The 24,716-nt window shown below is 40.2% G+C and overlaps 1 protein-coding gene across 2 annotated transcripts in view; it reads right to left on the bottom strand.

The window, feature by feature from the left end:
- The window catches only part of LOC144375323 (BMP-binding endothelial regulator protein-like), a 217,103-nt gene that overhangs the window by 94,649 nt on the left and 97,738 nt on the right, over window positions 1-24,716 (bottom strand). For both annotated transcript variants that reach the window (XM_078039709.1, XM_078039710.1), the window contains exon 5: window positions 21,438-21,564. The gene's annotated coding sequence lies outside the window, so the exon portion shown is untranslated. The remainder of the gene's footprint in view (window positions 1-21,437; window positions 21,565-24,716) is intronic.

The raw sequence follows: 24,716 nt of genomic DNA on the forward strand, positions 1-24,716 counted from the left end.
GTATTTGCTAAGATTAAGGCTTTTGCTATAGTTCTCCTTTTCCAAGCCTCCATCAGAATCACTCTTTAAGGTTCATTCACAACCATGTAGGCTTTTCTTAGCATGCACTTCAAAAATCTTCTCTACCCATGATCCAGTTCCAAAATCTCTTGCACATTTTAGGTATTTATTATGTCAGAATTCTATCTTCCCTATATTTTCATAGCCCATTCAAGCTGCTAAAATAAAAAGACCTAAATAAAATGTTCTATAAGTAACAGAAATTTGTTTCTCACAGTACTTTTTTTTTAATGTACTAGAGATTGAATACAGGCCTCATGCATAGTAGGTAAGTACTCTGCTGCTTAGCTCTACTCCAGTATCTATTTCTCACAGTTCTAAAGACTGGAGATTTCCCTCCAAGTCACCAGCATAGTTGGTCTCATGAGGGTCCACTTTTTGGTCATAGAAAGGCACCTGCTCACCGTGATCTTGCATGAAACAAGGCAGTTCTTTAGGGCATCTTTTATATAGGCATTAATTCCATTCATAAGGGCTTAATACAATCACATTAATGATTAGGTTCCATTGTGTGATTTCTTTTTGAGTGAAACAAACATTCAGATCATAACAGAGACATGGCCCTCCCTTTAACTATCCAGCAAGGGAAGACTCAAAAATGCACAGTCTCCTTAGTCTCCTTGCTTACCTGATGAGATACAGAAAGACCAGGGAAAACCTCTCTCCTCTTTAATTAATACCAATGTGACATCATCTATTTGCCATTTGGCGGTTACTTCAGATTTCTCTGTTTGAAAGTGACATAGAAAGACTGGGTCAGATATAGGAAGAAACAGACTCCCTAATGACAAGAAGCATAGTGGAGGTCAAATAAGGCTCCATCAATTTCTGGGTGAAAACAGATGAAATGCTCAAATTGATTATTTTGAGGATGGTTTTTTTAAATGGGCTATTTATAAAGTTGTGAATGGAAGTAGGAAAACTACAAGGAATCATGTAATACCCCAGATCTAGTCAATGCAGGCAATGTTAACAACAAAAGACCTGAAGAAACACACAGTGGGACAATAACTAGACCCAGAAAGAGTCTAATAGTCTGAAGATCATAGCTCCTGGTGACAGGAGCTATGATCTTCAGCTGAAGGACAAGAAGAAAGATGAGGAGTAAATACCTACACCTTATTTCCCTCATCCTCCTCAGTCTTTTGACAGTCCTATATTGGCCAAATCCAATCTGGAGACAGAGGGAAAAGGATCCTATTGATACAAACTTCCATGTCAAGAATAGTGTGGAGGATAAACATGAATTTGCATATTTACAAGGTAGAGAATGTGTGGTAGCCCAGCCCAGAGGTCTCGATGGACCATGCACGATCCCATTAGGAAATAAAAAGCACCTGTTAGCTGAGAATAACAGAATAGACTAGAAGCAGAGATGTCCTAAGAGATCATGCAACTGATGAGAAAGAGAGGAAGTAGTGTCAGTCTCCTCCAGTTTAGCAGTTTCATAGCCCTGTATCCTTTATAAGCCCTGGCTGAAGTGGGTCTCTATTCCTGGACTATTAACCAATATTCTGGTGGCTGAGGTAGGCAGTTCTAGCATGGCTGTCAATCATCTTTGCCCTTGTTCATTCCCTTTCCCTTAAGCTAGACCTTAGTGACTTACTTCCAAAATGCAAACTGTAGCAGAAATAGTGAATGTCATCTATAAGGATTATTACATTATAATAGACTAGGTTATCAAAGAATCTTGAGGTTATAAATGACTCCTACCTACTCTTTCAGTTGCCTTCTCTTATCTCTAGCTGGCTCTGGGGAAGCAGGCTGCCATGTTGTGATTTGCTTGGAGGAAAAAATCCACATGGCAAGGAACAAAGGCAACCTCATAACTGAGCCTCTCAGAGCAATGGTCTCTGAGGAACTAAATGCTGCTGAAGTGTATATATCAAGAAGCAGATCTTTCCTCAGCTGAGCCTTGAGATTGGCTGCAGCCCTGGGGCTGACACCTTGATTGTAGCTCCTATGAGATGATAAAAGTCATTGATTTAAGTCAATAGATTTTGAAGTAAGTTGTTACACAGCAGTAGATGACTGATACACTTGCAGAAGATAATTTTTGTCTCTTAATGAGTGGTCTTAGTCTTTAGTGTGCTGACAGGCTGAGTTGGAGATTCCAAGAACATAGCACACTACTATGTGACACTATGTGACTATGACATCTGTCAGAATCACTTAGGTAAATAGAAGATCCCTTTTCTTGTCCAGTCATGGATTAATTCCATGCTGAGGGCCCTTCTGCATCCTATCCTGTTTCCTAGACTAAGTTGCACACCTCATAACTCATAGGACCCTCTCTTCTACCTTTAGTTACTCTTCACACTCTGGCTACTTTGTTGTCTCTTTGTTAAATGGAATTTGAAATATTTTTCCAAAATTTCATGAGTTGTGGACCTTCAGCTCATGTAGTTTCACTTACAAATTGCTCCTGTTCCGACACATATGGAAATGATGACTTGCATTATTTCATAAATACTTTCATTCTTCCTTTCTAACTTAATCCCTCCATTAGGTTCAACACATATATTTCAGAATGGTAATTTTAGAAGGAGAGGTGAGTGGGGAGTTCATCTAGAAAAAAATCAGGGACAACATTTTTTGTCTCCTTTGAATCCATATCATTACAGGAAGTCTTAATATTTTGGGAAAAAAGAGAAAATTTTAATAATAACCAGGATGTTATTTTAAATGCTTCTTTGTTGATATTTCTATGATTTGAGTTATCCGTGCTTGCTTTTTCTTTCCTTTCATGGGAGAGAGCTGACAAGCTATAAAAAAATTAAAAAACTCTCTGCAACAAATATATTACAAAGAAGAATGATAAAAATAAACTCTTTAAAGCACTTTCATGTTGCTTTGTTTATCTAATTTCACCATATTTTAAACAATCTATCATCCTGATAGAAAGATTTCCTGGATCTAAAACTTATGAATTTTTCATAAAGAATGAAAAATTGAGTGGAAGTCATAATACTTAAGTTGTGATCCCAACACTGTTACTAATTGGTATGTAACCAGCAAGGTAATTAATGAGAGGTCTTAGTCCTTAATTAATTTTCTTGTTAAAAAAAATGTTATTGCACAGCATTATTGAAGGAACTAAGAGAGGTACTACACATAAAGCACTGTACATATAACATATAAGCATAAAATTATATTTTTGAACCTTGAGGAAGTTATTTGGGTGAAAGTTTTAATGAACATTAAGGGTGGTAAAAATTCAGCTCATCATTTTAGAGTCAGTTTCCTCATTTATATATATATCATCACTCTTTGAGCAAATCTACAAAACTGAGTGCAATTGTAACCAACAATTGAAAAGATATTGTATAGTTCTTGATATGTTGGTTTGACATTTGTCAAAACAGTGGTTCAGCAACTCCATAAGCTGGAAGAGATTCCAAGTAGATAAAACATTTTAAAAATAGAACTGTAAACGTACTAGAAGATCTGGCCATGATATGTAAAACAAATGAGAACTCTGAAATGTGGAGATAAGAAGGCAGACAGGCTAGGTAGGGTCCTTGGGGCCCAAGGTATGATAATGATGAGTTCCCTGGGCTTTCTGCTTGCCTAATGTAGAGATGTAGAGACTAGCAACTCAAAAATGCCAATAGGAACAGATCAAAAATGCCTAAGAAATGCCTTTTGTCTTTACCTTCAACCAAGAAAGGGGCAACAAGGGAGAAAATAACTGCTGTATTCAATAGAATTTGACAAAAATAATAATAATAATAATAATAATATTAATAATAATAAAAATAATAATTTGACCTCCATCCCATCAGCAAAGATCAGCTGGGAACACTTGGCTTCTACACTTATTGGGCCATAGTGAGGTTTCCCTGGGAGGGTGGGATTTTTTCTGTGGTAGTGTCAGAGAAGACTGAGTAAGGGGTAGAACTTTTCTGTCCACCTGCTGGTAGTGAGAAGCTTCCCACATAAGTCAGTGGACCAGTAGGTAAATGCCCCCCTCTCTCACACAAGCTGATGTCAGCAGCCCTAGAAGAAAGCCTAAAGTTGTATTTCTGGTCTTCCAGGGTAACAAGGTGGCTCTACCCTCAGTGAAGGATGAGTGGGGAACATGGACCTCCATACTCAATAGTAACAAAGTGCTACCTCACTTCCTCTGAAACTCAATGTCAGGGGAAGTCAGGTGTTATGAACACAATTGAATCTCCTGTCCATAATTTCTTAATATCCTAACTGAAGCCCTAACCCTCTTACTTCAGAATGTGATTATAATTGCAGATAGGGCCTTTTAAAAAGTAATTGAGTTCAAAGGAAGCTGTTAGGATGCATCCAAATCCAATGTGACTGATGTTCTTGTAAAAAAGAGATGAGAGCACACAGACAGGCAGAGTGTCTATGTGCACACCATGAGAGAGTCAACAAATGGCCAGATGCGTGCAAGAGAAGAAGAGAAGCTTCAGTGGAAAACAACCAGTCAGCACTTTGATCTTGGAACTCTAGCTTCCAGGATTGTTAAGAAATAAAATAAAACATCACCCAGTCTGTGTTATTTCGTTATGGTAGACCTGGCAAGCTAGTACACTAGCTAAAACAGAAAGTTTAAATAAATGTCTCTTAATAGAGTGACTAAAATGTCCAGGATACAATTTAAAGTCACTCAACATACCCCAAAACTGGAAAATCTCAAATGATAAGAGACAGAAATCAACAGATGCCAGTGCTGAGGTGACACAGATGTTGGAATAATTTGATGAGAATTTTAAAACATTCATCATAAAAATGTCTTGATGAGCAACTAAGAACATACTTGAAATAATAATAAAATGATTTAAAATAGAAAATCTCAGCAAGGGAAAGGAAGATACAAAGAAAAATGAATCGGAAATTTTAGTAATGAAAGATACAAAAAGAGAAATTTGAAAAGGAGCTCAGGGATGTGATCAATAACAGATGAAGAGGACAGAAGAATCAATGATCCTGAAGGCAGAACCAGAGAAATCAACCAATCAAGGCTTTAGAGACCTGTGGGATTATCACAAAAAAAAATCTAACCCTCTTGTTACCTTATTACCAAAAGGGGAAGAGAAAGAGAATGAACCTGAAAAATAATAAAACTTTTAGAAAAAGAAGGACTAAAATTTTCTAACTTCAGCAAATAACACAAATCTAGATTCAATAAACTTAATGAATTTCAAGCAAGATAAAACTAAAGCAATGCACATGAAGATACATTGCAATTAAATTTCTGAAAACAAGAGAAAGAAGAAACCTTGAAAGCAAAGTCAGGGGAGAAACAATTTTTATGACAACAGATTTTACTTATCAAAGTATAGAGACCAGGGGTCAAGGGGTGGCACATTTTTCAAATGATGGGGGAAGAAAAAAATAAAATACTGCCTACAGTCAAAACAAAAACACAAAGCTTCAGAAATTAAGGAGAAATTAAAGTAATTTCAGGTGGAGAAAAACTAAGAAAATTCGTCACTAGCAAATCTGTAAGTATGGCTTAAAGAAGTTCTTGAAATAATGTACTTTAGTGGAATTGTTAAAACGTAAACACAAGTAGTCTAAACCAGAAAGTTTACCTTTACAATTTCATGAGTTTGTTAAATGGGTTGGCCTTCCTAGGCTAACGTAAGAGAACAGATTTATATTCTTCCACAACTGCCTTCAAACAAGCTCTGTGGTTTTCCTTTAGCACCCTATTTGCCATCATACTGAGCAGGTCCCTGAGGAGGTTTAAGTTTTATTAAAACATCCCATTCAATCTAACTTAAAACTCTATTTACTCATTGAATTCAAAGCTTTCAAAGCTCTCCTTCCCTCTCCTTCTCCCAACTTGTATGTGACCTGACTCCCCTCTCAGACAGTAGCTGTGCTTTCTAGCTGTCTTTGATTTGAGTGACTATGGGTCAAGTGGGAAAGACAAATAGAGGTAGCAAAAAAGTTTTAGTAAGAGCATCAAAGGTCCTTCCCAACATAACCAGGCCTATTTGTGGTAAACTCATAGATACAGAAGGCTTTCAAGCATGGCAGGCATCCACATTCCAGGCCTTTCTTGTGAGAACACAATAACTAAACCCTAGCTCCACCCCAGCAAGGACTTCTGGGCTGCACAATTCCCTGACTGCTCTCTTACAGTATTCTCTCAGTTCTATGTAGCACTACACCCTGCTGACTCCATATCCTGGTCTGCAGCTGGAAAATGACCCAGAGGGCTTCGGAGGAGTGCTATTTCACTGTAAGGTATTAGCTCTTTCCTCTCTAACTAGAAAGGGCAATCAAGAAGGTAGATTGTGCCTCTGAGGCTTTTATGGATCATTTCTCCCCTCCCTGGGCAACCACTGAATTCCTAAATCCCATAGCCCAGCACTTCCTATTTCTTCTTTGGCATCCTCTTATACAGTTTCTTGACCTTGTTCAGGCTTTGTGACAATGGTGCCTGGAGGCTCTGTCCTTCTTCAACTGCCCCACCCCAGTTAATAAGCAAAAGGTTTGAACTCAGGAGAATATCTCCTTCCTTGTAGGTCACACTGTTGGGACTTCATACTCGTCATATAAATCATCTGAGTCAAATAGATTTTTAATTCCTGGCTTTGTCGGCTACTAGTTGCATGGATTTGGGGATGTCACTCCACCTCTCTAACTCACATTTTGTGTATCTAGAAAGGATCAGGTCACCAGCAAATGCGCAATTCACATAGCATGGCCCCAAGGATGATAATATCCTATCAGAGGTTTCCAGATCTCAGTCCTGTGTCCAGAGCTTTTGAGTTTCAAATGTTCTCTGGCAAATAAAAGCCATCCATTCCTTTATCTAGGATTTTCAATTTACTCCAGTGGAGACTTTTAACGTGTCTGTGATCCTCCTTACACACACCTTCCAGAGAAAATGCAAGGGAGAGAAAACACAGAACATGAAGGGATTCCTGTCAAGCCATTCCCTAATTTGATGTAGTCTTTCACCTGAGTTTACATGAGGGTTTTGTCCTTCTGTGATCTTTCTCTACATTTAAATTTAAATATATATAGTTTTGTTTTAAACATCCCTAGACTTGTGGAAGCACCTTCTAAAAGAAGTAATAAACCCCTTCATTATAAAAATTATATATATATATATATATATACAACTACACACAAGTCAGCAAAGTTTCAAAAAAAAGGCAACCATCCTGCCAGAATTCATCTCTTAGAAATGACAATAGAAGTTGCTTCAGACTTTAAAGCATCTAAATTGTAAGTGGTTCAATCATTTTTAAAGGGCAGGGGAGAGGGTAGTGAAAAGAGGTATCTAATCTCATTAAAATTCTCACAATGATTTAATGAGGATGGATTGTCTTCATTTTACAGTCCATGAAACAAGGTTTTGGAAAGATTAAGCAACTTTCTCAAGGTCACACTACGCATTAAAGGGAACTTGGAATATAAAGCCAGTTTTCTTTGAAAATCCTGTGCTCTCAGCATGAGTTGCAAGAGTCCCTTGATACTACCAGGAGTAGGTAGAGGTGCTATGATTAGGGAAAGAAAACCAAAATCAAATGAAAACAAAGCATCGTCTCTGTTGTAGATACTGGAAAAGGGTGGGCAAGACTAAATAGGAACAAAAATATCTTAAGAGAACAGTCCCTTGGGACTCTTCCAGGGATGGAAAATGGGCTCCAGATGACCCCTCCTGCCTCCACCCCACCCTGCTTTTATTTTTATCCTTGCTCTCTGTGTGATTTGAACTCATTTATAGTCCCCCATCCCAGCCTCTTTCTAGCATGGGAAACATGCTAAGGGCAGTTCTAGGCTCTGCTTGAATTTCCCAGATTAGGGAAGTGCCATCTGAGGAGTCACTGCCTGTATCCTTTGTGTTTTATCTTCTATGATCACAGGGAGAGAATCTCAGGAAACCAGGACTTCCCACTCGTTGTTTCATCTATTTGTCCTGAAGTGGCATCCCCTTTCTCCACAGAAAAGTCTTAAGTGGGCCTCTTCAGAAATCTTTACCATGGCTGATTTTAGGACTGTCAGCAAAGGAGTCTCTGCAAAAGAGTTCAATTTGTAGATAAACTTCCTATTTTCTTGTCACCCTGTTTTACTTGGCTACTGGCTGGGAAGATACCAGCACTCCAGATGCTGGATACCCTTTACTAGTGTTTCACAAACTTATCCAGTATAGTACTTGGTACAAATGTGCAAACAAGGCCTGTGGCCTTGAGATGGGCTTCACAGAGATGTCTACATTTTTAAGATAAGTTACAAATGGGCTCCATGGTAACAGCTGGCAGGGAGAGAAAAAATGGGGAAAAGAAGCTTTCCTCTCCTCAGGTGTTGTCCTTGAAGTATTAACTTGCCCAGAACAATGATTTTATGTGAAATTCTGCAGACTGTGAACTTCTGAGCTCCTCCCCTTACATAATGGGTATAAAACTCTGAAACTACCTGAATTTGGGGTTCAGGGGTTAATTGATTAGCAATAGCTGTGCGCTTCTGAATCTGGCTGCAGCCAAATAAAACTGTTTCCTGTTATCTTGGGTGACTTGCCTCATTAGTCCTATAACAGTCCCAACAACCCATGCGGTTGATGGAACAGAGGACATACCCGTGGCATTGGAAAGTATTCTTTCATCAATTGTCTAAAAATTTTGTATTGAGAATTTCTTTAGGTTAGGCATTTTTAAAGTAACATAAATTAATGTAACCAAAACTCTGTTCCATATAAAAGACTAAAAACCTGAGGCTCACTGAGGGTTAAGATAGTTGCTAGCATAAGCATCAAATTTATGGAGTACGAATCAGAACCTGGGCCAATCAGGTTCCCAGTGTGTGGATTTTTCTACTATTCCAGAGATCTTTAAATTTTATCTGTAGATGTTCAGATAGTAAATATTTTAGGCTCGGTGGGCAATATTATCTCTGTCACCATGATGAGTTCTGATTCCTCACATATTGAAGTTTAAACATTGGAGAAGCACTCCAAGGCAAGCATATAAAGCAGGGTTTATTCAAAAAGGGGGAACATAAAACTTTTCTCCGGAGGGAGAAGGGGCCATAGCTGGTATCCTGGTATTCCCAGAAGCGAGGTATTCTGCCCTTTTTATAAGTCCTAGGCTTCCTTAGTTCTCCTGCCCTCTTCCCCTTATCTTTCTCCTTCCTGTGTCTGTGACTAGGCCCAGGAATGCTTGGTGGGATGGCAAAAAGGTGAAAACCAGGTGGGCTGCAGGGGAAAAGGCAGGATGGAGTAGCCCAGGACACTTTAATCAGCAACTTTATAGTCCCTGTAGGAAGGGGCAATTCCTGGGACAGGTCACCTTAGTAACAGGTTGGAGCAGGGCAGGTTTTTGATAAGGGTGAAGGAAGGGCTTTGAAGGAATTAACATTTCAATCCCTCAGAAGGACAGAACTTTGCAAGTGTCTGTAGGATCCTGTTGTTTTGGTTTGTGTTGTAGTGCTAGGATCAAGATGATGAGAAACTAATGTGACTCCCTCTTTGAGAAACCAGCCTCTACCTCAGAGCAAAGCCTGTCCAAGGAAGGGGGCGTGACCCTTGTCCTTGGAAAAATCCACAGAGCACTCCTAGGCACATACCCACCTTGCTGAGTTGTTTGTCTGCAAATAACAGGAGAGGTCTGAGGTGCCAGGTGTCCCTGACTCAGTTAAGCTAGGTGAGGACCCATAGCAACCCCCCTAGCAATCTCCAATCAGAATAAGACAGGGAAAATACCTGGAATGCCAGATGACCCCCCAGTAGTTTATGGTGGTTCATAACATGTTGGGAAACCATGTAGTTTAGCACATACACCTCTCGTGGCCTAAACCAATCAGTTCAAAGGAATCCCCCTCTTGTACTAACCAGTCACTTACCCAACTTGTTCCCACCAGTGAATGTGCTAAGAGTTGTTGTTTGATTTTCCTGCAGTATGGAATGATTTGCTGTGTGATGTTGTGATGCATAGAGTATCCCCCCAAAACCTATAAAATCTCACTGAACAAAGGACAGGGACTCACTCCCTGAGACCTCTGCATCGGGAATGGTTGTAAGTCAGGCTTGAGCTTACAATAAAGACTCTTGTGTGATTGCATCGGATTCGGCTCTTGGAGGTCTATTGGGGTCCCACGAATCTGGCATAACATGACAGCATGACCAACAAGAAGATGCCAGCCATGAGTACCTCAACTCTGGGGTATTCCTTGCCAACATCACACAGAGAATTTGGAGAATATGTACATTTTTCTCTTATTCTCCAAGAATATAACTATTTAGAACTATGACGTCCATGAATGCTCCAATCTCCAGCCTTCTCTTAGCATAAATATGCAGTTTCTATTTGGAGAATAACACACATGCATTTCTGTGACTCGCTCAAAATTGACCTCCTTGATCCAACCTGAATTGATTTACTTATCTATACTGACTGCCTGTCTAATTCTGGCTTCACAGGGACACCTGGATAGTGAAGACAGGGTATTAGAAAGAAGCCACTGGGACAAGATGAGGAAACAAATCCTGTCCCTATTTACAATAAATCCTATTATCATGACAACTCCCCCACTGAAGATTTATCACCATGACAGTTCCCACCACTATGACAGTTACCACTATGATAACTCCTTTCACAGGTTCAAATTTTAAAATGGAGGTAAAGTGGGCAATATTCTAATTAGGTCTTCTAAAGTAACCGAAAGGGGGAGAGGAATTGGAAAATATTCTAATCAGGTATCATAAGATAAACAATGGGGTAAGATCTTCAATCAGGTCCATATAGGGAAGAGAGCACCCCATAGTTTAGGATGTAAGACCCTAATTTCCAGATATTAGGACCTTGAGCCTCTTTCCACTCTACCTAATGCAATGCTGTCTCCACCTTTAGGAAATCTGTACTTTATCTGTTACTTCTGTGTGTCTTCTCAATTCCTTGTTCAGGACACCAAGGACCTGGACTTCAACTGGATATCCAAACAATCACAATTTTCCTTCAAAAGCAGCTCTATATAACTTGTCAGGAATGAGCATAACTGTGTTTTTATTTACAAAAACTGGTAATGAGTTAAATTCGACCAACAGACAGTGTTTTCCCATCCTCAAAGAAGACCTAAGTCTTGGTTCACATGGTATCAGTTTCCCTAGCCAGGTCCTCGTATTTCTCCATCATCACTTCCTAAACCCAACACCAGTTACCTTCTTGCCTCTCTTCCTTCTTGTCCTGATGCCTTTATGCCTTTATGCAAAAGCTAGAAATCTGAAGTCTGCACTGAATTGTACATCTATCTTCTATTAGATTAAAATGTATTAGAGTTACAGAAATGCATGTGTGTTACTCCCCAAATAGAAACTACATATTTATGCTAAGAGAAGGCTGGTGATTGGAGCATTCATGGACATCATAGTTCTAAATAGTTATATTCTTGGAGGAGAAAAGGAAAATGAACATATTCTCCAAATTTTCTGTGTGGTGTTGGTGTTTTGGCAAGAACACCCCAGAGTTGAGGTAGCCATGACTGGCGTCTTCTTCTTGGTCATGCTGTCATCTGGGTCCTAGCACTACAACACAAACCAAAAGGACAGGATTCTACCTGACACTTGCAAAGTTCTGTACCCTTCTGCCTTTCCATTGGTGTTTGTGTATACACACAGACACACACACACACACACGCACACACACACACACACACACACACACACACACACACGTGGGTCTGATTAAATTGGTATAACACCCTCCCTTCCAGAGGATCCTTACTGAGTAGAGAGTTTTTGTCTACTGTGTGCCAGATGCCTCTCTGGGTACTAGAAATGTGTCTAGAATGAGGTGAGAGATTGAACTGCATAAATACGTGAAGGAAGAACATTCTAGAAAAAGGAGTCACAAGCTCAAAGGCCTTGAAGTAGGAATATGCTTGGCACCCCAGTGAAGAAGCCATATGACTGAGGTAGAGTAGAAGAACGGTAGAGAAGCACATGATAAGCTCATAAAGTCCACTTATACTGCTGTGACAAAATACCCAAGATTGGAAAGTTGATAGAGAATAGAAATCTATTGCTTACAATTCTGGAAACTAGAAAGTCCAAGATCAAGGCATTAGCAGATTTGGTGTCAGGTGACAGTCTGGTCTTTGCTTTCAACATGGTATCTTAAAGGCTGCTTCCTTTAAGGAAGGAATGACTATGTACCTTCAGGCAAGGGGAGGGACAAAGGAGGAAAACTCATCTCCTTAAGCCCTTTCAGAAGGTGCTAATGCATTGTGGGGGCTCTGCCTAATCACTACCTAAAGGCCCTACCTTTTAATATTGTCTTATAAGACCTTAGGTTTTAATATAAATTTTGGAGTGAACACAAATACTCAATTGTAGCTGAAAGGGAGGAAGAGACCAAAACATGCAAGCATTTGTAGATTTTTGGAAAGGACTGGGGGTTTTATTCTGAATGGTAATTGGATTTTGAGAAGGGGAAAGACATACCATGGCATGGATTTTTAAACACTGGCTTCCTGCTGTGGGTGTGATGCATGTAGTGGGGGATGGGGAAAAAAGTACAGATGGAAGTCTGAGTACCATAGGAAACAAGTACCATAATCAGGAAACAGGTATTATAATCCAGATGTTGATAGTTTGGGTCAGAGTGGTAACTGTGGGGATGGCAAGACAGGACCAGATTCTGGATATATTTTAAAAGTAGGGTTGACAAAAGTTCCTCATGAGTGAAAAAATGAGGTGAAGACAAAGTGCAGAGTCAACGATGACTCTCAGAAATTGCACCCTCTCACATCCTATCCACCAACACTTCCAACAGTTACTGTGGCAACAAGTTATCGTGGGTGCAGCCTGGTAGCACCTTGGCCTCAGCTGCACCCTTGCCTCATACCTGAGAACTTCTCAGTCTCTCTATGGGACTCTTGCCCGTTCATTTATTCGGATTCTTGCACAAGCCTGGAAGATCCAGGAAGTCAGCCTCAGGGGCAAGTTTGACAGAGGAGGGTTTGGAGCATATGGATAATCCAGAGATTTAAAGAGTGTGTACTGGAGGAACTGAGCCCCTAGGTGCTTATAGTAGTAACTAGCTTAATTATGCTTCCTTGAATTGGATGACCCTCTTTCCATTTTCTTCTTCCCAATAGCAATGGTTCCCTGGGTTTCCTTTCCAAATAAACTCAAAACTCTCAAAATATCAAAGAGTTAGGTTGGGTATGTGAAAATTTGAGTTGCCTTTTAGATCCACTGGTCTTCAAAGGTCAATGAGCTGGGGCGTGGCAGGCACACCACCTTCCCTTAACACATATCCATAATACATATGCGTGCCCCTCTTTCCCTTGATGGTTGATTTCCTCTTGGCCTTCAGAAGGAACTGAAGAGGAGGCAATGAACAGTGGAAGAAGCAAAAGGAGGCTTTCCTATCTTGTGATGAATAGAGGAGCAGTCACATTAGCAGGGAGGCTTGATGAAGGTCAGCGGGGCTCTTCATTGAGATCCCCCATGAGGTCTCAAGGAAGAAGAAAGAAAAGTGGGATGGGAGCCAGTTGGAGAATGAAAGGCATAGAGGATGAGCAGCTTTGCCCCCAGGGGGCCCTGAAGCTCCACTGACAGCCATGGCCATGCCCCCAGACTGAGCCTGGATTTCCAAGACACTGCAGAGACAGGACATGGCTTTTGTTTTCATTTCCATTTAATTTGCTTAAATGAAAATAGCAATTACTGGGCAGTTACGTATCCCCATGTGCTTCAGGGATGCTGTCCCCATTCCTTCTGTTATCCCCATTTGGAAAATTTACCCAAAACAGCATTAGCTCTGCCTGCATTGTATGTGGAAATCTGCAATGTCATCCTTTGTGCAAGGGATAAAAATTCGCCCTGGGGTACCAATTTTAATAAGGCTTAATTAGACCAATTTGTAGTAAACTGAGGTTTCCATTCTGCAATTTGACAAGCAGCTTAAGCTGTTCACTACATTTTTATGTTCGGGAATTTCTATGTCTCATACAAAAGGTCAAATGGAACATAAAATCCTATCTAAAAGACTCCCAAAGGAATAGTGAATATCTGCTGTCATCGTGTGTTTCATTTTGTTTTATTTTTTTAGAATGTCCTTATTGATGCTAAAAGGATGATCATGGGAAACACAAACAATTCAGATACTCTCATACAATCCAGTCACCCAACAAGGCTCAGAAAGGAACAAAGAACTGTCCATCTCCTATTCAGTTCTTGATAATAGCTCATGTCCCTCTTTCCCTTAGAGTTGAAAAATGACTTCACAGTCAACAAAGATCACAATAACTAAAAGTCATGTGAAATCAACTTGGAAGATAAGCCATCTTTTCTAGTAATGAGAATACATTTTATTCTGTTAGCTTTCTGTCATTATAATAAAATGCCTGAGATAATCAATTTATGAAAAGAAAATGTTTATTTTGGCACACAGTTTTGGAGGTTCCAGTACATTATCAGTAGGCCCTGTGATTTGGGCCCGTGGCAAAACAGAATTTATGGTGGGACCATATAGTAGAACAAACTCACTCACCTAATGGCCAAGAAAAGAGGAAGAAATAGGGACTGACATCCCACAATCCCCCTTGAGGGGCATATCTCCAATCCCCAATCCCCACCAGTTAAATGTTTACCACCTCCATATTGTACCACTCTGTGGACCAAGCCTTTAACACTTGAATCTTTGGGGGAACATTCAAGATCCAAACTGTAGCATATATTATCCTTGGACAGAAAAATCATTTGCTTGAATTATATTACCTTTAAGATATACAAGTTGATGTCATCAAGTTGCACTTCAATGCCACATTTCTAAAATTTCATTCAGGACTATTAGGAGGAAAAGCATTATACATCTTACTCCAGTGAATTTATGACATCAGAAATTCTAGACATTTTATCAAAAAAAAAATGGAAAGAATGTTCTACAGCCCAAAGAGGTTTCAAAGGGCCTGCAGCAAACAGAGCCAGTCCTCTATGCTACACACTAGGTAGTATTTACATTGCTTGGGGCAACAAAAGGCCCACCTGCCTCACAAATATTTCCCCCTGGTCAGATACAATACCTAAATGTCTACATGAGACTGGACCATTGGTTAAAGATGTTAAATACCAAACCGAAGATAAGAAAATTTAAAACTCGGTGCTTTGTAGACATCCAAACAGCTCAAATAGATTGTTGGCAAATTGGCTCTTGTGGAAATAGAATCTAGGTCAACTTCAATTTTTAAAAGTACTAAGAAAGAACTGGAGAATAAAATGCTACCAGGAGGGCAGGCCAGTTTGGAATGGGATGGGACAGATGGTGGAGAAAAGCACAGGGTAACTCCACTTGGAAGGAGATGAAAGTAAGAGAGGATGCTGAAAGATGTAGGAAAGGTCCGCCTAGAGAGAGAAGTGGAGCAAAAGTTACTAGCTGACATGACAAAATTGTTCTGATTTCTGTTGGAAAATCTCAGGAAAGTACACTGTGATGGTCAGTTCCAGTTTGAGAAGTTTCCTTGACCCTTGATGCTCGGTTCTAACTGCTGATCACTTCTGCTGAAAATGCTAAAGCCCTGAGTCTGTGAGGGAAGCCATATCCCCTCTCTACTGGAGGCCTTACTCTGCACAGAAAAATGAGGCCAGTCCTATATACCTACTGGGCATTAGTAGTGACTGATCCTCAAGAATGTATGCACCATGCCCTGACCTGTGGCAGACTGGCTGAAGCACCTACACACTACCCAAAGTCCAGACATCAAATCCAGCCTGGCCCACACACTTTCCAACTTCCATCCAGCCAATCACTATGGTAAGAAGACCAGACAAGCTGGAAGTTTGCCTCTACTCCAACAGACTAGCCATCTGGAGGACAGATCATAGCTTTGATGGAGCACAGAGGCTGCTTTTTAGATATGAGGAGCCTATTCACATGTGTCATAAGAGACACATTCTTGCAAACAATGTGGGTCAGGCCATGTGGTTCATAGAAAAAGTCTCAGGACTGGATTTTATTTCCTTCCAATTATTTGAAAGCAATGCAGATGAAGCCATGTCTACACAACACTTGCATGAAGCAGCCCTTCTCACACTGTGATGCAAAAATACCCACCTGGTTGTATTAGCTCTATCTTTGCTGTGTGCCCCAGAGCCTCCTCCTGTCTCCTGTTGGGTCTCTTATTTCATAGCAAAATGAATAGTGAGTTTAAGCTTGGAGGAGCAGAAACAAATGAGGTTGCATACAGTTCTGATGTACAGATAGTAAATGTTAAATGATATGGGATAAATAATATGCATATATATTATTTAGACAAGCATTTCAATACACTTGCTTTCACAAAACAGTCTAAATAAGTTAGCTATATGAATAACAAATCATGGAACCAATTTTAAGGAAAACAAGTTTTGCTTTGGAAAATTGCATTCAAAATGCATGCACTTAGAATCAACTGAATCAACTGGATGTGGAAAATTTAACATTCAGTAAGTTAGATTAGATAGAATTTGAATCTGATGAAATGTAAAATACTCAAAATTTGAGAATAATTTTTATTTTACCCAAATTTGGAACTATAAAAAAGCATTGATATGTGGATAGCATATTTTTTCCTTGACATTTATATAATTTTCTTCCAAAGTAAAACAAAGGAAATAAATAGCAGTTTTAGAGAGATTATGGAAAAAGCCTTCCCTCTTTTATTTCTTTCTTCACTCTCAAATGAAGACAGAAGCTGATAGCTTTACTGGCCCTCTGGAGCAGTCCAGGCATAGCAAACTCCTGCAGGCTTGATTGTAAATTTCAGTTCCATGAGGAGGTTTTTCCATCCACCATCTTTGTTTTCCTTAACCCAACCATTCTGTTCCCAAACCAATAAAAAGCAAAGAAAAGGCAAAGCACCAACACCTGGAATTACTGGTGGTCTCAACAGACAAACCAGATCTAGTTTGGGGTCTGATTGGGGTTGCTAATATGTTGGAAAGATTCTCCCCAGTGCATCTCAGAAAATCAGAGAGTCAAGATGGTTGTGTGGATCCACCATGGGAGCAAAATCGCTCAGGCTGAACTGCTCTATGAAAACAAGTGTTCCCAAATATCATGAAACATGTGTACATATATGCATCTCTGTGGTACAGAACATGCCTAGCATGCATAAGGTCCTGGGTTCCATCATCCCTAGCACTGGGGAAAAAATGGAGAATGCTTTCCAATGTGATCAAACAGTCTGTCCTATGTCTTCCCAAAGGTTTTAGGGATGTGTTTGGAGTGGCAGATGTTGTGTATAAACCTCTCTTTTAATCAGCTCTCCTCCTTCCAGCTTTTGTGTTCTTATCACAGCCAGTTAGTTCTGAGAACAAGTGAAATGAGCAAACAAGGTTAGTAAGAGGGTCCCCCAGGTCTGACTGTCTTCAAGAGTTTGCAGAATGGGAATTCATACTGAATGGAGAAGATCCTTTGAATTGCCTTCTTCACAGAAGTGTTTGCAGGGTTGGGGAAGAGCACATCACATCACAGGCTCACATCACCACACAGCCTGCTCAGCACAGGGAGGGCCATTGGCCAGCCTCTTGCCTCTGTCTGCTCCCTTAACACCCATTTAAACATCAAAAGGAGCTGTTCAGGATCCAATTCTTTAAATTACACATAGGAACGTGGTGCAAATGACAGTGTAACAAATGGTATTTATATTCTTGGAGCCAAAATGAAACTTTTTCATACTGAGAACATTTCCTAAAACTCTAAATTCTGCTCCCGGATGACCTGCCGGGGGAATTACTTAATAAGCCCAGTTTTAGGGAGTGGAAGCAGAAAGGCAGCTTATGTAAGCTTTTCACGCCCAAGATGGGTTATGACACAAGTGGCTAGAAAATGTCAGAATTGTTTGACAGAACTTTGGGTGAGCTGTGATTCCAAGTCTTTTACCCACAGGTGTGATGAGAGCTGGTGACACTATTAGGACCAGCTGTTTGGACTCTAAGAATCTACCATCCAGCAGCCCATAGCTGAGCAAGTCAAGAAAGCAGCATGAGATGTGTGCACGTTGGCTCTGTGCTCTCTCAGCATACCATGCTAAGGGTTCGACAGGTGCTCCACACCACATGCAGAACACAGAAAGTCAGAAGAAACACTAGCTCAAAGCCTTCTCCCTGTACCTTCCCTCCCCAGATGTTCAGAACACAGATCAAGAAAACTGAAGCCCCCTTGGGACAGTAGGCAAGGAGGCTTATAAAAAAAATGCTTCAAGCCCTGTTTGTGCATAATCCACTAGAAATCAAGGGAAGTTTACAAAGACCTTTCAGGGTGATGAGTTGAATTGCCATAGTTCGAAATCTCTGTAAATCTTTTATATCCCAGCAGTGTCAAAAGCCCACAGTTCCCTGTATATCTGTGCTATCTGCCAGAGTCCCTTCTTATTCACATAGGTCCCTGTGCCTTAAATGTCCAGGCCTGTTCCATCCCTTTCAACACACATAGACACACACACACACACACACACACACACACACACACACATACACACACACACACACACACACACCTTTGCTTAGGTAAAGTCTACTTAGGCTACTGAAACTCATCTAGGTAGTCATTTTATCTGGTAAGCTTTCCTTAACACATTCCCAAACAAAAACTTCAAAATGGGTGTCCTGGGGATCCCAGCTATGTCTCTTTGGTTTACCAGAAACCACTCTTCCTAGAGTGTGATTGTCCTAGGAAGGACTTTGTCTTAATCCTAACATTCAGAATGATTATTGAATTAAACCAAACAGAGACTACGAGGAAACCTTCTGGTTGACAAAGAAAGCGCTGTCAATCTGCTCCCCACCCATGCTCCCATGTGGGAGATTGACACCACCTCCACCCAGTCACTCTAGCCAGTGACTGACTTATCCTCTATCATATTGGTCACAAAGTTCTTCCCTTTCCATCTCCTTCCTCTCTGTTGTGAGGCCCTTAAGATGTCCAGGTGAGACATGATGAGCTCTTTTTGACTAAAAATCCCATCTTCATTTCTGCCAGCAATCTCACTGAGAAACCCTCTTTAGCAGATCTGCCCTAGAGAAGACCTTTCTATCTAGTACCTCAGCCCCTGCAAAGATGGTTAGGAAATGAGTGACAGAGATACTGTCACTTCTTTCACTCCTGGGACAGACAAGTATGCCTCTAGCAGCACTAATAGAGAGAAACTTTTGCAGTGGAAGGTAAATTCTGATGTAAATTGAGCTTGGGTTGGCAGAAGTGAGGGCAAAGCTGAAAGGGATGTCAGACGGAGACCGCAAGCTTTGGTGCTTTTGAGAAGTCATGAACTAGTGGCACCACCAAGGAGCAGCTGAAGAAACTTCAGGAACCACCACGCATCCATCCTCCTCCTCCTCCAAGTTAACTCACAAGTGGACTCAGTGCTTTGAACTCTGACTGCAGGTCTGAAGCATGTGAGAAGTTTTTAAGTTCATAACATCAAATGAAGAGGCTATTTGGGCATGCAGCCCAGGCATTGGCTTCTGGTGTGTTTTTTAAGTCCCTGGAGTGACTCCAATTCCAGCTAAGCTGAGACTTATTGGCCTAAGTAAATATGATGTCTAAGCACTGTAAACACAGCTCTGAGGTGATTCTTCTTTTAACCAGATGACCACCCCTACCTTCCACCAGAGGAGATTCTGGAGCATGCAGAGGCATGAGTTGCCATCTTTTCTAAGATCTCGTTTAAGGCTATTAGGATTATTGTAGAATGATAAAAACTCCAGTCTCTTCATTCTAGGTATATCTGACCCCATATGGAAAAAAGCTTTCCAACTTTTGAACTAGGTGACAAGTACTCAATCATTGCACCTTCAAACAGAATTAGCAGCAGCTGCCAGTGACAGAGCATCTTCTGTGACTTGGACACTCATCAAGATGCTTCAAGTACCCATCACTAGTGCATGAATCTTGACATAGTAGAATTATGGAAAATTTCAAAATATGTCTAGACTATCTCCCCTTCTGTCCTAGTTGGGCACTGCCACTATGTTAATTCAAGCTGCCATCAGTTTTTTTGTTTGTTTGTTTGTTTGTTTGTTTGTTTGTTTGTTTGTTTTTTAACCAGGACTATTGCAACAGCCTCCTGACTGGTCACCTGCTCTTAAGCTTGCCCCCCTCTAAAAAAAACCACCTGCCCCCCTCTAAAAAAAACCAGAGTAGCCAGGATCATCTTTGAAAAACACAAAAAGACTTGCTAAAAATTCATCAGTGGCTTCCACTACTCTTAGAATAAAAGCTAGGCTGCTTTCCAAAACATATAAAGTCCTACACAATTCAGCTCCTGCTCCCAGCCCACCTCAATCTGTCCCCCTCTTTCCCTTGCCCACCAGGCTCCAGCCATACTGGCTTCCTTCTGGTTTGAGAAAGTGCTATTTTGTCTCTCTTCTGGCTGTCAAACATGGTTCTCTTGCATGGAAAGTTTGCCCTGACTCCCTTAGAGCTACTATGAAACACCCCTGTACTGGGAAGCCTCCCCTCTTCATCTGACTCGCCTTCTGTCCCTCTCCACTTATTTTCTATAACACTATCCTGTTTGCTTCTCTCATTATAATTTGTAAATATTTACTTCAGTGTTATTGTTTTTGTCTGGTTCTGCCACAAGACAGCCAGCATCTCAATGACAGGGACCTCAACACTATTGTCATCAAAATGCCCAGTGTGTCTAGCACAATGCCCAGTACTTACCACTTTGCAACAAATATGTCTTGGATGAACAAAGACATCCATTTTACACATATGAAATAAGCTAATTAAGTTGCCTGAGGACAAAGAGCTAGTAACAACTGTTATAGAAAACTGTCTCTTGGACAGAAAGGAACATTCTTCTAGGGTGTGTATAACAATCTCTTTTAAAAATCATCATGTTTATCCTTAAGAACTTAAATGACTGCAAATTGTCCCAAATCTCCTTTGCATCAAGCATAACCTAAGCTACAGTTATGACTATCCATGTGCTAAGTACATCCAGCTGGTAGCTTGAGGTTGAGAGGATGTTGCAACAGTGGAAATCCTTAAATTATTAAAATGTGCTTGTCAGGCTAGGGATGTGGCTCAAGCGTTAGCGCGCTCGCCTGGCATGCGTGCGGCCCAGGTTCGATCCTCAGCACCATATACAAAGATGTTGTGTCTGCCGAGAACTAAAAAATCAATATTAAAAAATCTCTCTCTCTCTCTCTCTCTCTCTCTCTCTCTCTCCTCTCTCTCTCTCTTTAAAAAAAATGTGCTTGTCACAAAGCATTTCTCTTAAGTGCTGGCTACTCTACTCAGTGGGAACCCCTTGTGTTTTATCAAGTAGCAATCCAGTTGGGCCACCAAAGGGATTTCCTTTTGGCCAAGAGAGGATCTAGCCATTCATGTCAACATCTGCAAGAATTCTACATTACCATCTTGGGCACTGTAGTAAACTTCTGAAGGGAGGATCCCCCAGGGCTTTCTTACCTGCACAGTTCTGCTGAGGCTCCCAGTGGACTTTGACTCTCTCTGGCAGGCCCGCGTATATGCCAGGAATGACTCACAGTAACAGTTTTTGTGCACTGGACATTCACACATGTCTGTCACACAGGACCTAGAGAAACAATGGAGAGAAAAGAATATTCAAAAATATCAACTCATCAAAAAACTGAAATGTGATTTGCAGAAAGGGTTGAATAGATGGACAGGAAGATTTGATTGGCCATTAAAGGTTGTTACGTCTGTGTCGAAACCTAAAATATTTATTAAAAATTCTGAATGCTGCCTTAGTGCTGAGGACCTCTGAGTAATGTGATATTAAGTTTTCTTTCTTCTGGAGCAGGACTGATAGAACTTTCTGCAATGACATAAATGTTCTATGACCTCTACTGTCCAAAGAAGTGGTCACAATACATATTTGGCTGTTCAGCACATTGTATGTGGCTAGTGCAACTGAGGAGTTGAATTTCTAATGTGATTTAATTTTAATTAACTTAGCCACATACACTTAGTGACTGCTCCATTGGAAAGGCATCTCTCAGAATAGAGTCACCATTCAATATGCTGTCATTTTGTGTGGAACATGTGTGCCTACTTGAGAGTAGAAAGTGGTCAGCTAGCTCTGTGTAGTAGTTGGCACAGCACCTGCTCCAAACAAGAATCAAACTGCAGGATCAGTATGCAAGGATCAATCAACCCAAGAGCACTTGCAAAATTATCACATCCTGACACTCAGAGCATAGACCTGGGAAGCAGGAACTAACAGAGACAAAACAGGAACAGCGCTGAAACCTAAAGAGCTTATTCCATTGCACTGACTGGAGAAACAGCATTTGAGGAAATAATGTTTATCAAACCCAGTTCTTTCCTTGAAGATTTTACATATTTTAAAGACATGAAAGATGTGTTTCGTCCCAGAACTTAAAATTCCAAGATATTATTTTTTTCACTTTTCAAGTTGATAATTTTTTTACACAAAGCTATGCCCAGAGTTTGTGACAAACTGGAAAAGTAGATAGATCCATACTCTCTCTGCTGGCAGAAGGGTAAAATCTGTTGGCTCTTAGGTTGAACAGGTTGTTATGCCAAGCATTTTATACAGATTGCCTCCTTTACTCCATACAGCAGTAGGGGATGAGGCAGATATTGTTACTGTCTCACTTAACAGATAGGGAAACTGAAGGCCACAGATGTTCAGAATCCCGCCCAAGGTCACGTGGCTAATGGCAGATCCAGTTTTGCAAAATCAGGAATACAATTCAATTTTTTTTTCTGGTCTTAAAAGCCATATTTATAATAATTGCATTAGAGGAACTTTTTGGAGAACATTTTGACAATATTTATGAATAATCCAAAGAAAGTTTCTTGTGATATGATGGAGATATTTTATACCTAAAAAAACAGTAAAGCATGTGGACAAAGACTTCAAATACAGAAATTTTCATCACTATGCAATTTAAGCTAAAAAGGAAAAAAGAAATAAACTAAATGTTCACAGTTGGGGCCCAGTTAGATAATTTAGGTGACTTGTATGATCAAATAACTCTATAGCTATCACAAAAATGTTTTGGAAATATGAGTAAAACTTCAAGAGGAATTAATAGGGGGGAAAGCAGGACAACCAAAATTCAGCATTGTGTACTCACAGACAGAAAACAAAAATAACTGAAAACAGATATGAACATGATGATCAACTCTGGGTGGTGGAATTGTAGCTCTATTTTCTATTTTCTATGAACAGCACATGTTGCTCTTCTTAAAAGATAAATAACACAATTTATTTTTAGAACAACAAAAGGAACAAATAGAATATATTAATATTTAAATCAAAATTTAGGAACTATAATGGGGAAATAAAGTTAAAGAGTGGGAGAAAATTATAACATCTGTTTATAGCTCGTAGTTATTAAATAATGTCCAGTCCATGGCCTCCTGATACAGACTTCAATTCGATTCACTCTGAACTGTCCTCACACTTCTACCTCATTCTTCTTTAGTGCTGTGAACTTGATATCCAGACATATGAAACAGATAATGGAATAATTATGTATGCTTTTGCTGGTTACAAAGGAATTCATTAACAGAAAAATAAAAGCTTCTTGAAAAGCACTTCAGATTTCAGGAAGGGACAAAAATGTTGTTATTCAACTATTCAGTTTGTGTTTATCACACAATAATTCAGCATAAAGAAAATCAAATTTATGATACATTGTAGCTAAATTTTTATGTGTTTTGGGAAGTATATTGTCCCTTAATCAGTATGCACCACTATTATCAGTTTATATTCATTTTATAGAACAAGTAGCAGAAACTTAACTACGTTTAGTAATTAAAATTTGTAGCTTTGGTGTCTCTGCTTTCACAACATTGCTCTGTCCGATTATGTTCTGCCAGCTGTGAAACTGGTCAGAGAAACAGCTCTCATTGCACCAGTGGGAAAGCACAGACCGCATTACAGTCAAGACTGAGTTTTCCAGGAAGTTCTAGACCTAAAGGGCACCTGCCTACTCTTCGAATTTCCACCATAAAGGCATTGACAAAATTACAAAGAGAACAGGCCTATGCAATTCCTTTAAAGCGTACTTTCCATCACAGGAGCTTTTATTGAGTGCATCTAGAAATGATTTCCTGACTTATCTGCCCTACTCCTGGCATCTTTCCTGGCATCTGAGAGGTGTAGGAGGACTCCTCCTCTACATGGTCCACACAGCTGTTCAGTGCAGCCAGACGGCAAGAGGAGGCCAACAACAATTGCAGGTCCCAGTGATCTGGTGCCCTGCAGGCCCACACTTTGTCACACATTGGCTATTGCCCTTCTCTATTTCTGTGTGTGGGGGGGAGTGTGTGTGTTTCAAGGACTCCTAGAAGACATGTTTTAACCCTTTGCTCCACAGCACAGTAACAGTATCAGAACCAAGGTCAGTTCCCTCCCTGAAATCCAATAGATGACAATCCCTCTCCAGGGGAAACTTTGCCTCTCATTTTCCCCCTTCAATCTACAACCACTGCTTCCTGAAAAGCCCTAAGATAGTAACCTCTGGCCACACATGGCTATTTAAATTAAATTAATTAATTACAATTGAATAAAGTTACAAATTCAGTTCCTCAGTCACACTAGCCTCACACCAAATGTTCACTGGCCATTGTGTTGGACAGTGTTGATTTAGAACATTTCTGTCATCACAGAAGATTCCCAAATGGTGCTGTTGAGTGTTCAGCTCCATCAGATTCAGGAAACCAATCCTGAACTCCAACAAGGATTCAGAG

Source organism: Ictidomys tridecemlineatus, chromosome 2, assembly GCF_052094955.1.
Source record: "Ictidomys tridecemlineatus isolate mIctTri1 chromosome 2, mIctTri1.hap1, whole genome shotgun sequence".
NCBI lineage: Eukaryota > Metazoa > Chordata > Mammalia > Rodentia > Sciuridae > Ictidomys > Ictidomys tridecemlineatus.